Below are 18,519 nucleotides of genomic sequence, written 5' to 3' on the forward strand. Positions count from 1 at the left end.
AATTTTCTCTAAAATAATCACCAGAACTATTTTTCTGGTAGAAGTCTGGTTGGAAGACCATTTTATTAAGCAATTCAATATTTGGGGTTTTTTCCCTCTTGGTTTCAAGATCTATAAGTTTACATGTATCTGAATTTGACCACTTTTAGGCTAGACTCTGAATTTATCTGAATAACTGAGTACATGTCAGAGTTAGGTAGTCTTGATTTATCTACATTTTAAGGTACTGTATGCTGGATAGGACTTCATGTTTCTGAAACTAAAATGGCTCTTTATTAATAGAATTATTTACAGAGAGGCTGCAACTGCTGCTAATATTCCAGCTATGTGCACACAGACTGACTTCCTGGTATTTCCTCCACACCCTTCCTTCCTACAACCTACCTATGCTCCTCCTTTCAAGCTCCATGCAGGTTGCTACAGTGTTCCTTTTAACAATTTTTGTTGTTTGGTTGGTTTTTTTTGTGTGCAAGCACAGGTTACTAGAACAGAGCCCACCATGGGAACATGGGCTTTAATGTCAACCCGTTGTGCTTTGTTAGGCTTCATATTTCTTCAAGTATGCTGGTCTTCAAAGCAGCCACCTACTTCTTGTTTGTGTTTTCACTGTTGGTAGGAGACTTGATTCTATCCTGTTGCTGCCTTCATCTTTGGCTTTTCTGTCATATGCGTGCTGTGATGGGTTCGGTCATACAGACGCCCTTGGGATTGTCACCTGATGTGCTGAAATTACCTTTGAGCCCATTTTCCCTGCCAGTTTGGGACTCCAGAACCTTGCCTTGTTGAGCCAGACATACTAGCCTGCTGCAACACAGACCCAGGGTCCGGTCCATGCCCCCAAAGCTGCAGACTTAACTGAAAAAAGCTTAGCAGGTTATTTGTCTCCAGCACTCAGACACCCAGTTCCCAGTGGGATCCAAACCCCAAATAAATCCATTTTACTCTGTGTAAAGCTTATACAGTGTAAACTCATAAATTGTCCATCCCCTGTAACACTGATAGATTGATATGCACAGCTGTTTGGTCCCCCATGTATTAGTCACTCACTCTGGGTTTATGAAAAAAACAAGTGATTTTATTACGTATAAAATGTAAGATTTCAGTTGTTTCAAGTAATAACAGATAGAACAAAGTAAGTCACCAAGCAAAATAAAACAAAAACACGCAAGTCTCAGCCTAATACATTAGGAAACTGATTACAGGTAATATCTCGCCCTCAAAGATGTTCCAATAATCTTCTTTTGCAGACTAGACTCCTTCCTAGTCTGGGCCCAATCCTTTCCCCTGATACAGTCCTTGTTAGTTCCAGCAGACATCTCAGGTGGTAAGCAGGGGTTTTCTCATGGCTGGCAGCCCTTTGTTCTCTTACATCCCTTTTTATAGTTTTGGCACAAGGTGGGAATCTTTTGTCTCTCTGGGTCCCCACCCCTTCTTCTAAATAGAAAAGTACCAGATTTAAGATGGATTTCAGTATCAGGTGACATGATCATATGTCCTGTGAGACCCCATTCTTCATTACCCATGGAATGGCCCATGCATACCCAGGAAGGTTTGCAGTTAAATAAACCATCTACAACCAGTTGTTCTAGTCAATGGGAGCCATCAAGATTCTAAACCACCATTCATGGCCCACACTTTGCATAGTTACAGTAGGACCTCAGAGTTATACTTCATATTTCTAGCTTCAGATACAAGAATGATACATGCATACAAATGGGATGAACACTCAGTAGATTATAAGCTTTGTAATGATACCTTACAAGAGACCTTTCCATAAAGTGTATTCGTTACATCATATTCACATTCATATTTTCGTAAAGCATATGGAGTGCAACATTACACAGTATATATGTTACAACACAAAAAAATTAAGGTTGCCAATACACATCAGTAGCCTCAGTGAGTATTTTCTTTTTAGAAAACTATATACACCTACATATATACACACACATTGTGTGTAGATGTAGATACAGATAGATAGTACAGAAGTAGAAAAACCTTTATCAGAAACACGATGAGCAAACAAAACATACCCTCCAATCAACAGGACAGTATTAAATGCCATTGAGGGTGGTAATCAGAGAGGATCATAGTTTTGTTTTGATTCACCTCTAGATGCAGTGAGACATAAGGCCACATAAACACTTCTTCATTTTTTTAAAATTAATTCTTCGTCTTACCCAGACAGACCCTGACAGAGATGTTGTGTTGTTAATAGTATGAATGAACTTAACCTCTAATTTGAAGGAATGAGGAAGAAGCAGAGATAAAGCCCTAACAACATTTGAAAGCATTGAACTCTTGCTGTCAATTCCATTCAAGCATAGTGGTAAAATTCCAGCACATCTGCGTAAAGAAAACTCTTCTTGTTATATGGAATTGCTATGTGAAAATGGAGCATAGTAAACTCATTAAGACTGGTAGTGTGGGCCTGTTTTAAACATTCATTAAAGTGGATTGTTCGATTCTTTTCTTACTGATGGTTGGGGTGGTGGTGACAGAATTTAAAGGGTAGGGTTATTGGAGCATCGTCCTCCCGCCCCTTTAAGAAATGCTGTTGCTTGTAGAAGATTGTATGTTACTGGACTTCATAATGTAAAAATGTCTCACTTGTGGTTCAGGCATTAGAAATGCTCTGTTTTGCATTCTGTTCACCCAAAACACTGACAGGGAGAAAGTACATAAATATTTAGCACACTGCCCTGTTTATCTAGCATTTGACCTCTCTGTTGCATCCAGTGAATAGTTTTTTCTTTTCCTTTCCAGTTATTTATTAAATTGACCCCTCCAATGTTGGCAATCGCTTCATATTCAGAAATTATGAATTCATCATCCCCAGAGCTTTTAAATATGATTTCCATTTCTTTGAGATGTTGTTTTTCTTTCTCTGAGATTTGAGATACTTTTTCATGTTTTATTTAGACAAGCTTATTCTGCCAGCAGAAAGCCAATTGAGTGATATTTTTCTTTTCTTGGATGTATAATCCTATAAAGTTTATGTGGCTGGAATAATCTTTCTGAGCTGGTAAAAGATTATGCAATCTGTGTTAAAATGTCCCACTTCCTGAGTATCTCATTTAATTAGAAATACAGTTGCGTGTTTTGTGTTTTTCCTGCAAGTACCTTGAGGGAGAAAATGCATCATTTCATCGTCTAATAATACTACTTGGGACGTAGTTGGCACTTTGGCTCTTCAAAGAGCCATACGAACATTCATTAAATAATCGTTACGGCAAAATGGTGTTGTAGTTAGTAATTATTGTTTTCCCCATCTTACAGGTGGGAAACTGAACCAGGGTGGTTAAGTGACTTGCCCTAGGCCACGACATGGAGGGCAGAGCAGTCATTTTCACAGTGAAATTAGAACTCTAGAGGGACTGGATCCCAGTTCTATGCTAAGACAGTACCATACCCTTTGCAAACTTTCTCTGCTAATGAACACTTTATTTAAAGAAAGGTAAGATTCATTTACATCAATAGTAAAAGAGGAAAGAGAAATATTCAGTCAGATACTGTGGGAGGATGTCTATCTTTTTTTAATTTTTAGATGATCTAGCCTAGCTTTGTTAACCATTATTAATTATTTACTTGTATAATGGCAAGTTTTGCAAGTTATGAAGAAATGGTCCTTGCTCCAAGGTCCCAAACTTACAGTTGGATTTGTGTGGGCAGAGCCTTATTGACTGCATGAATCTGTTTGTTTGGATCTGGTTACAGTAATCGGGGCTAAGTAGACAACCTACGAATGAGGGATGGGGCTTGAGATGTGACTAAAAGAAGAATGATCAAACAGAGTGACCTCACCAAGTGGTGAAATAATGTCTTGTTTCATGATTGATCTTGATTTATTATGTATAGTGTAGGGTGATTTTGATTTAAATCAAATCGATTTAAATCATGGTTTAAATCACTAGTCAGGAAGTCTCGATTTAATCATGGATTTCTACATAAAAGTGCATTCATGTTGGTTATTACAACCTTAATACATATTCTTCACAGATAGATTAGGTTTCATTTCATAGAAGGTACACGCTATACATTTTTTAAATGATTTATTTTGAAAGCTTTTCAGATTAGTTTTACAGCGATATCAGAAAATGAATGATTGTTTGGTTATTTCATTTACCAAATGTGATTAAAGCAGATAGTTCAGCTCCCAATGACTTCATAAATATCTCCAGTTCAACAGGTTAATCATTAATATTTGGAGGATTTTCTTGCCATGCTGTATTAGGCGGAGCAACATCACCAACAGACAGTTTAAATTGTCTTATTTAACTAATAACAGCAACTATTATGTATTTTGCATTTTTTTCTTCAATCGAAATCGTAATAAATATTTTAACAAAATAAGCATATGATATTTTTGTTCAGTTTAAACATTCAAGTTTTTAAAATCAGGTTTTTTTTGTTTTTTGTTTTATAAAAGTTGGTGTTTAACAAATGTTTGAAATTTTTAACAAAAATATTAAAACAATCAACTATGGCTCAGCCAGGTCAACAATGAGAAACTTAAAAGATTGGCTTCTTGCACTAAACTCAAGTCATCTTCATACTTCAATTCCTGTTGTTCATAATCGGGGAAAAAAAAACACAGTTTCTGCTTTTTCAGGTCCCAAACAATTCTCAGCATGAATGTACGTCCAAAGGAAGAAAATAATTCTTTTTGTACCGGCGAAGAAGCTATGTGTTAAAAAAATGAGATTATCACTTCAATAGGTTTTCTGAAATCAATGTGGTTAATGACTTCTACAGTCACTGTGTGACTTTCTGTAAAAACAGAAAAACATATCAGCAAACGTGTTTCTTGAAATGGTTTCACCCTTAGGATCTGAAGTTTTATTATAGTTGGCATTATGGAGGGATGATTGGTTTGGGTTGACCATGTCAATTACATGGCCACTGTTCGTTTAAGTCAAAGCCAGCTTCATGCTGAGAAGGAACACTTCTCATGATGTCTGTTTCACATTTTTCGGGCAACCCAGGCCTTGCAGTTTTTTGTTGCACTATTTGCATTTTTGGCACGCCATGCCTGTCTTACCCACAGTAGAGAACTTCATTAAAAAAATAGTCCACAACTGGGTCTCTTTTACACAGCCTGGCTGCATTTAAGGTGTGTGCCTTTCGAGTATGCAGATGAAGTGTATGTGTAATATCTCAAATCAATGAGGCTACACTCAAAGACACTCAGGACTGAATTACGCACCGCTCAAACAGTTTCACTTTGTTTCTGCTATTTTCCCTCCCTTCTCACATTAATCTTTAGAACCTTCTCTCTTTGTCCAATCATTCCCGCCCCCAACAAATTTCTATTCATTGCACTTTTTTGAAATTACTTTGCACTTTTTAGAGAGAGAAGGATTTGATCTGTGTACAAAAATTGCAGAGCGGACAATAGGTGTTAGATCCAGTTATTTTCTCCCTCTATACTATTATTTTATTATTTTTATAATAATTTTTTGTGTTAACAGCATTTTATTCAACACAAATCCACAGTTTGTGAACTGCAAAACCAAGCATCTCTGATGGTATCTTCTAAACTGAGGCACTGAGTCCCACTTGGTAGATAGAAAGGATTAACCCTAAATACCTGGTACTATACATGAAGCCCTGGAACCCAATAGATGGGTCCCAATGCCTGAGCTATTAGAAACTCATTTACAAAACTTTTCTTAAACATTACATGAATATGTTGTCTCATGCTTTAGAATTAGAATTTATAATCCCTTTTCCATGATGAGACATTATAGCTCAAAGATCTATCTTAATTAAAACTATCTTTAGATAGCTTTTTCCCTCAAAAAGCATTTTATCAAAACAATCAGATTTAATTTAAAAAATCAGATTTATTTTAATTTATTTTAGAAAAATCATTGATTTTTATCCACCCTGTATAGTGTTTTGTTTATTGTTGATTTGATTGGCTGACACTTCTGTGTGTGTTTGGATGTGTGAGAAGGGGTGACTAGTGGTTTATTAGCCTAAAGAAGTGTGTTTGATTTACTAGAGTGTAGGAGAAATAAATTATTAGGGACTGGTGAACCAGTTTGGAGGGAAACCCACTCAACCCCTGCCTATTCCTTCCTCCCACTCCTTACTTTAAACTTTCTCCTATTTGTAAAGGTGAATTCAAAATGAACCGTTTTTGTGGTGTTTGGAAAATGTTCTTTTTATTTCTGGATTCCAGCTGGGACTAGAACTAGTAATGCTGGAAATAATAGGAGGAAGCTTGTTTTAATGAGGTCCCAACCCTGTTGTTCAGACTCCTGAGTTTCTTATACACTTCAGCTAAGCATCTCAACCTTTGGATACTTATAGAAAATGAACCTGAATTATGCACCTTGGGCACAATTCAACTCAGTGGGATTTTTTCTTTTCATTTTTTCCCAACTTGAATGGAAGCTTTTGGATCAGGCCCCTTTTGAGATTCTCATCAGTAGAACCAATCTTATAAATCAATGACTTTGGCTAATGATTAGCAGGGCATGCACTGGATTTATTGTTGCTTAATTATTTTGTGGTGTCCAAAAGTAATCTAAGCACTTTACAAAAACAGATGATTCACTTCATAAAATTATTGAATTAAGAAGTCCCTGATGGAGATTATTAGTGTGATTTACATGTCTATTGTAACTACTAGTTATGCTAAAAATATTAGTTGTGCTAAAAATGATTTCCCTGAAACAAAGAAGACAAGTTTTATTTGGCTTTTTCACAAGGTTAAGGAAGATAATGGGAGAGCTGAATAATGTTGGAGCCAGGTAACTCTGTTGGGGATGGATATTTCATTTGCTTGGTGAAAAGGGGCTGCGGCGGAGAAATGGAAATTGCACTGGGAATATCTTCATCTTGTTTTAAAAATTCTCAGTGGTGCTTCCCGAAAGGTTTTCAAAGTGGCTTGCACTGCTTGTGTCTGGCCCACACTACTGCACTTGAACTTTTTCTGACAAGGGTCTTGCGTCACTAACTGGCCTTTCTATGGGCATGCTCCGTATCCTGCACTGTTAAAGATGAAAACTAGGGGAAGGGCTGTTTTCAGCTTTCAGCTCTAACTGGAAATACAAAACCCTACCCACCCATTTTTGGGTTGAAGACTGAAATACTAGGCCATATCCAGTTGTCCATTCCACACCAAGTAGTGGGGGATGATGATGGGAGCTTTTTGTTTCTGAAGCTTTTATTTCTGCCTTTCAGGCAGGAAATATTATCTTCTCTTAGAGGGGCTACGCTTCCAGATGGGTTAGACAAATATTTTGCTTCCTCATTTTAAGAGAACACTATAAAGGGAAAGTGTGTCTTAATTTTCAACTTTCCATTGTTTGTAATAGCGTATTACTTTATCCCCAAATTTTGTGTGTGCATGCACACACACAAGCATGGTGGGAAGTGGGGGAGCAGGAACGGAGAGAAGCTCTCCCGTGCATGTGAATAGTATCTACACAGGCATATCTGAGGGCCGAATTTGGCCCTTAGTCTTTGTTTGGCCAACACTGATTTCCCCTCTTTTTTTTTTTTTTGTTGTTGTTCCTCTCTGCCATTTTGAATGGATCGGAAAGTATTATGGCTGTTTTGTTCAACTCCTATTACATTCTTCAACTTACTAGGGCCTTGTTACTCACAGCACCTTTATGTACCTGAATCACTGACAGATGTCAAAACAGCTCTGAGGATTGACATGTGGACTTCCTGAATCTGAAACCTTCTCCCTTCCGAACTTAAGAATTTTTGGTTCTGTGTGTGAACTGCTCATCTCTAGCCAAATGTAGTTTAAGGGTCAGGAGAAGAGCATAAAATAATTGTAGGAGAGTCTATAAAACTAACGGTTAATGTATGTATATTTAAAATTTCTCTATGGTGCTGTTTGTATATCTTGTGTGTATATTTTAACATACATAAATTAGCCATTAGCTTTATTATGGGCAGTGCTGGTGGCTCCACCTATAATTATGGTTGCACGTCCCATTATTAGACCTTGGTTTTAATTGCTTATAACTTTTTTGGCAAACTTGAACTTTCCAATAAGAAAATTTCCGAAAAAAATTCAGCCAGAATCAGACACCCAGCATAGAAAACTTCAGCAAAAATGGTTCAAGTGTTTCCAAGGACAATTTTAAGGTAAAATATGGTGCCCATGTTAATTAACTGTAAGAAATATTTTGAAAAGCACTAATGCATCCAGGCTCTGGAGCAAGGACTTGAAATTTGGCAGGGGCTGTGTCTTGCTGTGGAGGAGGAGCTTTTTTACTTTTACTGTGAAAATTCACCCACATTTGGCCACATTTCAAACCTGTGAAAAATTGCAGTTTGCAAATCTCGGTGGGGACTTGTTAGTTTGGCTGCTAAACTCTCTGAGGCGTCCATCTCTTCTGTGTGCTTTAGCCCCACATGCCAACCAAACTGTGTGTATGCTGTCCCTACAAAGCAATCCAGAAGCTCCATCCTGGGGCCGGAGGGGTTAACAGGACCTTGCGTGCAATTGCTGCTCTTGGCTGCTATGTTGCCAGGCACCAGAACTGAGAGCAGGGAGACACTGTCCTGTACTGTTAATATCCCACCTGCTGGTGGTGCCCAGGCACTATAGAGAATGGGGAAGCAGCCTGACTTGGTGGGAGTAGGGGTGGGAATTATGTGGGTAGATGGAGTGGGGACTGTAGCTGGTGGCAGGAAGCAGTAGGAGATAGGAGCTGATCGGGTAGACAGATATAGGGAAGGTGGATGGGAGCTGTGGATATGGGGGAGGTAGGATAGGAGCAGTGAGAGGGGAAGGTGATCTGGAGGTGTATATTGGCTCAGATGGGGAAGTGGATAGAAGCAGAGGGGAGGGTCAGGAGATGGAGGGCGGGGAACAGAAACAAATTTGAGGGGGACAGGGTAAGAAGGGTCTATAACCACCAAAGCATATGTCCTTCCAGAACCTGGACTCAAGCTCAAGAGTCCTGAGCATATTACTCTGGTGTCAGCAAGTATCTGTAAATCTCTGACAGTCATCCCTCTCTAGTCCATGTAATCAGCCTACAACTGCCACCAGTTATTCTGTTAGTTTAGGTGGTAGAGGCCTGTGCTGTGGATCCAAGTTGGGGGTCTGTATGGTTCCACATGATGGAAATTTGATTTGTTTGTTTTCCGGTTTGTATGATTTTTATAAGTTATAAAATTACATTACAAATATTTAAAATAACATTAAGGTTCCAAACTAGAGCATTCAAAGTTAGGAAATCCCAGCCTCCAGGCTCAGTGTGTGTGTGTGGATGTGGATGTGATGTGATAGTCTTTCATTCATATTGCATTAATCTCCTAAAATATTTTACAAATATGTTATCAGTAGAAGAATTGAAGTGAATGTAAAATAGCTCCACTGTGTGTGTTATGTTACTGAAGGACTAGAAAAGAGTTTGGCAGCCTTTCAGAAGTGGTATGCAGAGTCTTCATTTATTCACTCTAATTTTAAGGTTTCACGTGCCAGTAATACATTTCAACGTTTTTTAGAAGGTCTCGTTCTATAAGTTTATATTATATAACTAAACTATTGTATGTAAAGTAAACAAGGTTTTCAAAATGTTTAAGAGGCGTCATTTAAAATGAAATTAAAATGCTAATCTTATGCCGCCAGCCTGCTCAGCTCGCTGCCAGCCTGGGGTTCTGTTCACCTAGGCTGGCAGCGGGCTGAGCAGGGCCTGTGGCGGGACTCCAGACCTGGGTGGGGAGGTTTCAGGGGTCAGGGATGAGGGCTGGGGTGGGGGGGTATAGGGCAGAAGGCTGGGTGTGTGAGGGTCAAGGGTCAGGGCAGAAGGCTGGGGGTGTGTGGGGGGTTCAAGGGTCAGGGCAGAGGGCTGGGGGGTATGGGGGATGCAGGGCAGAATGCTGAGTGTGTGGGGGGTCAGGGCAGAGGGCTGGGGTGCTTGGCTCGTGGGGGTGCTCCCAGCCCCCTGCCCTGAGTGGCTCACGGCAGGGGGCTGGAAGGGATATGCCCTGTTCTACCCCCTTCCCCAAGGCCCCGTTCCTACCTCTGTCTCCTCTACGGAGCTACCTGCACGCTGTTGCTCTTCCTCCCCTCCCCCTTGCTAGGGCCATCAGCTGATTGGCGCAGGGATGAAGAGGGGGCAGGGCAGAAAAGCACCACTCTGGGGGAAGAAGCGGGAGAGAGGGAAGCTTGGTTGCCGCAGAACCAAGCTTCTGCCTACTGCCCCTGCAGGGGAGAGTGGTGTCTGGGGGGGGGGGGGGGGCTGAGTGGGCCTGAGGGTCAGACTGCAGCAGGTGATGCGTTTGCTGCTCCAAATCGGCTCGCGTGCCATGTTTGGCACGCGTGCTGCAGGTTGCCAACCCCTGGACTAGAAGTACCATGATTGAGAGTATTGAATTGGATGTGCAAAACTCAAAGGTAGGAATGGGTCTTTGTGCAAGAAATCACATCATCAGCTAGCATCCGAGACAAACATTTGTAAAATAACTTACATAGCACCTTCCATCCTGATGGATCCCAACATGCTTTACAAGCTGCATACCTTACACATACATGTATCCCTGGAGTGGAAGGTGCCAACCAACGAGAGCAGAATAATACTGGATGACAATGTGTTTGGGACACTTTTTTTTTTTTTTTTTTGCCAGCAGCACCAAAGCAAGCTCTTGCTCTTTGGAAAGGGTCCTGGGATCTGTTAAGATCTACAGAGAGCAGCAGATAGGACCTCAGCTTTTTATGGCCTTGTCAATAAGATTTCCTGACAGCCAACTGCATGCTTCTCAATGCTGTGTATATCAAGAGGATGAAAGGATGAGTTGATGCTGCCAAGATCTGAACCAGTGATTCCTAGGAATCTAAGTGTTTCCAGTCTGATAATTAAACAATAACCCTTCTCTCTGACCTTAATCAGGCAGCTGATTAAGGTTTAGGAATTGGAAAAATGTTAAGGTGTGGACGATAAGATGTAAATGGTAACAGTGCTTTAAATAGCAATACAGATTCTCTTAAAATATACTTTTGTGAAATGGTAATTCAGACCAGGAACCCCTGTGGACGGACACTCTTCTAGCCGTAGAGTCTGCTTTTTTCCTAAACATAACAGGATTGAGGTAGTTCTGTCATGTGAACATAAAGCAATAATATTGGTTAGAATTAGAGATGGGTCCCAACAGGAACCCTGGGTCTAAACCTCTTAAATTTCCCAACTTCCTTGGGGGAGTGGTCGGGGAATTCAGATCTGGGTCCTATCTAAAATCAAACGTTGTGGCTCAAGTGTATCTCAACTTTTTAAAGTGATATGTACTCACCTACAGGATGTTTAAAAATAGGAATAGATTTGTTCAAAAGTTCATCTCTCAAAATTAAAGAACCTCCTGAAGTCATTCATTCAGCCTTTGGAGGTTAGCCAGTATTGTGCAAACTGCGTCCAAGCATTTTCAGGAACATAGCACATTTCAAAATCATGGTATTAAGATAATTGGCTTTGAGCCAAAGGGAGGGGAGCATTAATTGGCTATATGCTATTCATCAGAAATGCTTTTAGCTCTTGTTTCATCCAATATATAAATGTCATGATTTACATCCCCAGGGTCTTGTGTCGAATTTTTAGCAGTGCCAGTACGTTTTCTCTCCAACAGAATAAATGCCAAATATAGTTACAAGCACCACTTTTCATTTAGACACCAAGAATAGTGCACACAAAAATTCTGTTACCATATGAAAGTAGCAAGGTGAATTAGTACTGTTTTATTGTCCTATAAATGAAATAAAATTCTACTGAGTCTATAGGTGATTGGTAAATCTTTTACCTTAAGACCATACTTTTTAAATTAAACCTACCTAACTGGAACAGTGTAAAAACTGTCATTCCCTCCTCCCCACTTTTTAAGGGGAGGGGTTGGAACATAGGCCCTGATTCTCTGCTGCTTTGTACCTTGCGCCACCATTTATACCTGTGCAAAGTGTGTGTAAAATGCTAACAAATCAGAATGGTAGCATTTCACATTCACTTTGCACAACTATTCGAAGGAACAAGGTGATGAAAAGTCAGGCCCATGTAAACTAGAGCTCCATTTATCTGAATAAACTGAGGGCCAGGGACTTTATTCCGTTAAATGTGGAACTTTTTATTGCAAATTATATGCATGTCTTGTCAGGCTGTTCAACCCAGTATTAGATAATGGGGATTTTAGAATAATTGGGTTCAAATAAATGAGAGTCTAACATACATTTGGATTTTATTCTGTTTAAAGGTAGTGACGTATGTTTCCACTTTGAGTTACTGAACTGCTGTTTCGGGGAAATTGACTTGCTAGATGTCTGCATTATTTAAATAGGATGTTAAAGTAGCTGTAATCTGCTCTCTTTAAGTAGTCTTGTTTCTGCGGGATCACAGTGAGTTGCACATGAAGACAAGATGCGGAATTTTTGGGGAGAAACATTTTTCACTGTGGAAGGCAAAAATAAGAAGGGCTGCTGCAGATTCTACAAACCGCAATAGTTCCTGCATCGTTTATATGTTAAGTTTTGAAAATATCTTCCTCACAGAAAAATCCAGACAAGAGAAATCACCCTAGAGGAGTGACCAAGAGGCTGGAATTTCCATCTAGCGAGGATGGCATGCACATTTTTCTCTCCCACGTCCTTAACTGCTGATTATTTAAGCAATGTTGGTCATAACACAGGACACTTCGTGAGGATTCATGGCTGGTTGGCCAGTTTTGCCAGGGACCATTAATGATTTACTGGAACTAATTAGTCCTTTAGCTCCATGCTGGTGAATTGGTCCTGTACTCATTCAGAGGTAAGAATGCCACCTGCCAGACCACCATCACCATGTCCTGGGGCAGGGTAGGGAAGTGTCTTAGCTACATACTGACCCAGGGCAACCCAGCTCACTTTGCGATTCTGTACCATGAGGCAGTAAGGCAGCAGGCAGGATGTCTTTCTACAGGATATGCTCTAGTAGTTGAAACACAAGTTACTGGACTAGAAACAGGGTGAGCTCCTATGGCCTGTGCTATGCAGGAGATCATAATGGCTCCCTCTGGCCTCAGAATCTGTAAAGGATGAATTTCCTTAGAAATATCTAACACCAGAGAGATTGAGGGTTTTAACCACAGGCTAAAACCCCCTCTTCTCCCTCGCCCCCACCTCTGGTTATTTCTGTATCCAAGAGGAGTGATCTGTATCACAGATGAGTGTGTTAAATTTACCTATAGTGGTTTGGGACAACACCTGGATAAACATAGGGCTTGTCTTCACTGCAGAGTTAACTCGAACTATAACTGGAGCATTGCTCCCAACTTGAGTCCCATCCACATGGAAAAATGCCTAATGTCCTACGAAAAATGAGATAGAAGAGAATCAAAAGTGAAATAGAAGGTAGGGTGTAAAAGAAGGGTAAAGAAAAGGTTCTTTTAAAATATTATGCAATGGAGTGTTCAGATTACGATTGCTGCCTGCTGTGAGAGTTGCATACAGTTAACTACAAGCTTAGACAAGCAGCAGGGGATGACTGACTCAGCCAGAGGAGGCTGCCTTTGGCTCTCTGATAAAGCCAGTTCTGTTATCTCTGTGTAAAAATGGTCTGAATGGCAACCTATCTGTCCACATTGGTTTTAAGTGGTACTAGAGATCACCGTGGTATGTAACTGAATACAAACAGACCAAATTTGGGATGCAGGGGGTCTTTTCCCCATCCAGTCATTTTGGGTCAGAGGAGGATAACTGTGTATGTGGAAACAACAAGAAGTTGTTGTGACACTTGAGACTATTTATTTGGACATAAGCTTTCGTGGGCTAAAACCCATGTAGAGTACACTCTTGATTTATCCCAATAGCATGGGGGACATGGATTTTATTTATTAATCGGCAGTTCAGATAATTCAGAGGGCAGGAGACATTCAGCAGCAGAGTGGCCTCCCCAACAGCTGGGGGCTTGTTGACCACCTCCTGGACAGGGGTCTCTGTTGTGCCCTGCCAGGACTGCAGCCTCCCCTCCCACCCTTGCACCTGGAGGGATCAGGTATTACTGCCCCTGTGGCAGCGCAGGAGCCCTCTGTAGTTCTGTTGTCCTGATCCTGCTCATTCACCTCTGCAGGGCTGCAGAGGGCTCCCTGTAGTACCGCTGGAGCCATTCAGTAGCAGGGTGGCCTTCCACAGGGCCCAGGGCTCTTTGTATTCTCCTCCTCCTCCTCCACAGTCTGGGTGGGGGGCGGGGGTGTCTCTGGTCTGTTATTGGATCCTGGGATAGGGGGTGTCTCTGCTCTATTATCGGATCCTGTGCATTATCTGCATTCCTTCCTTGTCCCCCAGTATGAGATGCATGTTGCAGAGGGCAGGTATCTCATGCTGGTGAACAAAGAAGGGATTTGGATTACAAAGTTTTGGATAAACAGGAGTACACTGTTGTGCAATAACACAAAACTGAAAGAAGGCTTTTAGGCAATTTATATTGGAGTGTGTGTAATATACCAATTAGATAGAACAAGTTGTTATGGGTGGAAGACAGAAAGATGGCCCAGTGTCTAGAGTGGTAAGCTGGGACTTGGGAGATCCAGATTCTGTTCCCTACTTTGCCTCAGATTTCCTATGTGACCTTGGTCAAGTCACTGAGTCTCTCTGTACTTAGTTTTCTATCTGTAAAATAGAGATGATATTTCTCTGTCTCAGTGTCTTTGTGAGAATATATATGTTAAATATTGTATGGAATTCAGATACGATGGTAATGGGAGCAAGATAAGTACCTAAGATGAATAGATATGGTGGGGAACCCATCTTTTACCTGCACTGTAGAAAGCACCATGGGCGTAAGCGACAAATATTAATATACATAGTGTATTGGACTCAGACCTGTCCCTTTCAGGCATTTAAGTTTACTTGATTACTTGTCAGTGTCTAATTTCTACCACCAAGAAGTAGTTAAGTTTAGAGACTTGCATTATTTAAAAAAAAAATTGTACATAAATTTACATTATGGTACAACAGCCATAGCGTACTCCATAATCCAAGCTATGGTGGACCTATATACAGCTGAGAAAATATTTATTATCTGTAAATATACGGCAGCTTTGCTGGTGCTCCTGCTGCTTTGCTTGCATAAAATAGAAGCATGTGGAGTAATGTGACTGTCACTGTGCATTTGCAGATGGTATTTTAGAATCAGTAAAACCAAAGTGATGTAAAAGGTCACACAAACTCTGCACAATACAAGCTTGTTGGCTTGCAGCCCTGCTACCTTGTTGTGATCCTGTCAGATCCCACAAACTAAGTAGCATTAGTCTGGGTCAAGACTTGAATGAGACTTTTCTGCTGCAGAGACACAGGATACACCTTTGCACTGCCCAATATGTCTGTGCATCTGTGTCTCTGTCCTGTTTCGTACCTTTTATATTTTTGCACATAATGCCCCGACAAAACAGCAGTACATACCTACTTACTGTACCTATTCTTAAATTGAAATCATAGTTACACTTGGGATAGATACTACAGTATCACTGTATTATTGGCTGAGCTAACAACTTTTGAACTCTACCAGAGAGGTCCTTTGGGGCCAGCTGCCTGTCCCAAGTCAGGATAAAGGAGGAGGGTTGGGTGTGGGGCTAGCAACTCCACCCCGTAAAAAATCAACCTGCTACAGAAACGCCAACAATAGAGACAACAGAGACTTTTACCCTGGAAAAAGAAGGGTCTTCAACTCGAAGATGCATGACGCTGGGTGGTGAAAGCCGTGAGGAAGCCACTAAGCCAATTACCCTTCTTGCAACCAGGAGGATTACCATAGGCACATGGAACGTGGGACATCGTGAAGTCAGGAAAGACGGCGCAGGTTGCAGCAGAGATGAGGAACAACAACTGACCATTAGGCATTAGCGAAACAAGATGGACGCAAGCTGACAGAGACGACTGTTGACAGGAGGCTGTTGCTGTATCAGGACATGAAGAGCGACGCACCCCACACACAGGGAGTAGGCTTCATGTTGTCCAAGCAGGCACAGAGAGCACTGATGGTTGGGAGGCACATGGTCTAGGATCATCATAGTATCTTCAAATAAAATGAAGAGGTTAAGCCCAGAAGGATTCTCCAGATCCGCTGGCCAGACAGCATCAGGACATCCACCTCTTGGAGAGGACCCGTCAACTCCCAGCAGAGGAAGAAATCAGAAGAAGAAGGTGGGGTTGGATAGGACATACACTACGCAAGCAGCCAACTAACATCACCAGAGAGGCACTGCGATGGAACTCCCAAGGCAAGCGGAAAAGAGGCCGTCCAAGAAACACCTGGCGACGCGACCTTCAGGCTGATAGCAAAAAAATGGGCTCTACCTGGAACCAGCTAGAGCGAATGGCCCAGTATAAAGGACTCTGGAGATCTGTGGTTGGCGGCCCATACCCCGACTGGGGTGACAGGCATGAGTGAGTGAGTAACAACTTTTGAACCCTGTAACCATTCAGTTTCCAAAATTTCTGCCCTCTCTTTCAAGTGCTCAAGCTAACTGTTTTAGTGCTGGAGTTTTGTCTTTAACTACAGCTTTCCTCCTAATATACTGGAGAACTGTGACATTCCCCAGAGTACAATCTGGACTGTTGAAGAGGTGTCCCCTCAATATTACAGCCTGGGGTGCCTTTTACACTACTTCACGCTGAGAGCAACCACTCCTGGTCTGCTCACTCACAGCCTCTAGCACAGGGATCAGCCACCTTTGGCATGCGGACCCTGCCACATCCACAAGTTCGACCAATTAAGGCTCCCACTGGCCGCGGTTCGCCACTCCAGGCCAATAGGGGCTGTAGGAGGCAGCGCGGGCTGAGGGATGTGCTGGCCACTGTGTGCCAAAGGTTGCCGATCTCTGCTCTAGCATGTAAATTACTCCTAGCTGTATAATATGAGTGCTCCAGCCAGCCACTCCTGAATTATATCACAGAGCAGAGCAACATCAGCAAATTCCCGGTCCCAGAACTTATCCCCAGAAATATGCCAGTACCATCCTGGACTATAGAAAGTCATAGAAACTACACAAACCTTGTTATCTCAAATGGAGTTTCCCAAACACTTCAGTCCAAACACCAGTTTATATAAAGCAATAAAACAAGTTTGTTAACTACAGAAAGATAGATGTTAAGTGATTACAAGAACAGTAATGAGGCATAAAAGTCAGAACTGATTACAAAGAAATAAAAGGCAAAATGTAGACTAATACCTAACTTAAGGTAAGTGAATTCAAAGCAAATTGTTTCTCTCACCACATGCTCTTGCAGTCTTAATGGTTGGATGCCTTTCAGCCAGGTCCCCTCCCCCAGTCCAATCCTCCTTTCCTTGTCCTTCAGGCTTTGTGGATGATGTGTGCAGGGAGAAAGGAAGAAGAGATGTTTTGGGTCCTCTGTTCTCACTTCATTTAGTTATTTGCCTCTTTGAAAATCATCTCCAGCTGAAGTTCAGGAGACAAAAAGTCTGTTTGCATGGGAACCTCCAGCTGTTCCATTGCCAAGATGTAAATTTCTCACTTGCACCCTTCTCCCTGCCAAAGACTGGCCACTTAACCAGATGGTATTCTGTTTGATTATGCTGACACCTGGTTGAGGTGTTGGCTAACCTTTTGTCTCTGGGGAACTGGTTTGAAGCTGTTTCTTCAAACTTGAAAACATGTCTTATACAGTAGAATTTTATAACTTTTATGTACAGGCTGCTATGAACATTTTACCAGGACAATAATGTTCAGTGGATTATGAGTTTTCAAGTGATACCTCTAGGGATGTAAATATCATTTTTTTAAAAAAGTAAATGTTTAAACTATTAAAATTTTACTGGTTAAATGTTTAACCATTAGGCTCTGCTGCTGCCCCACGCAACTGGGATCCCGGCACCTGGGGTGGGGGGTGGGGTAGCTGGGACTCATGATGCAGGGGGAGGGCAGCGGCAGCTGGGACCCATGGCAGAGTTTAAATGTTAACCAGAATACCTTACTCATAAGACTGATACTTATTGGTTAATGGTTAACCGGTTAATATTTTACATACCTAGATACCTTGCAAGACATACTTTGTACAAAATTTATCATAGTCTTGTAAAAAGGGCGAACATAAGGGTACAGACTGTCACAGGACCATACAGTGTTGTGTCCTTTCCCAGGGTGTCCATGCAAAGGATGCTTCAGCATCTCTGGCTAGGAGAGAGCATTGCTGGTAGCCACTTCTGGTTCACCAGTTTTTAACAAGCAAGACCTTCCCTACTTGTCACACTAGGTTAGTGTCATTGCCTGAAAATAGCTTGTAGCTCCACGTACTTCTCTGTTGAGTTCTGTTACACCTTGTGGTGAATGTAAATGATGCCCTAACCCATCTGTCCTTCCCCCGCATAGTGACATCCAGTTCCTTCCTTGGTGACTTTAGCTTTCCCCTGCTGGCTCCTCTATTTCTTGGAACTTTAGATCCTCAGTCCCTTCCCAGCTGGTTCACAAGTTAGAGATCTTGCTTGATGGTAGATAATTGTGAACTCCCAGCATGTGCAGCCCTAGAGGCCAGCTTCACCACAGGTCACCTCAGGAGCAGGGAGTAAA

The 18,519-nt window shown here is 41.5% G+C and overlaps 1 protein-coding gene across 11 annotated transcripts in view; it reads left to right on the plus strand.

Annotated features, from left to right (window-relative positions):
• The window catches only part of PPFIBP1 (PPFIA binding protein 1), a 191,680-nt gene that overhangs the window by 50,176 nt on the left and 122,985 nt on the right, over positions 1–18,519 (plus strand). The window lies entirely within an intron of this gene.

The sequence above is a fragment of the Chelonoidis abingdonii genome, chromosome 1, assembly GCF_003597395.2.
Source record: "Chelonoidis abingdonii isolate Lonesome George chromosome 1, CheloAbing_2.0, whole genome shotgun sequence".
Lineage (NCBI taxonomy): Eukaryota > Metazoa > Chordata > Testudines > Testudinidae > Chelonoidis > Chelonoidis abingdonii.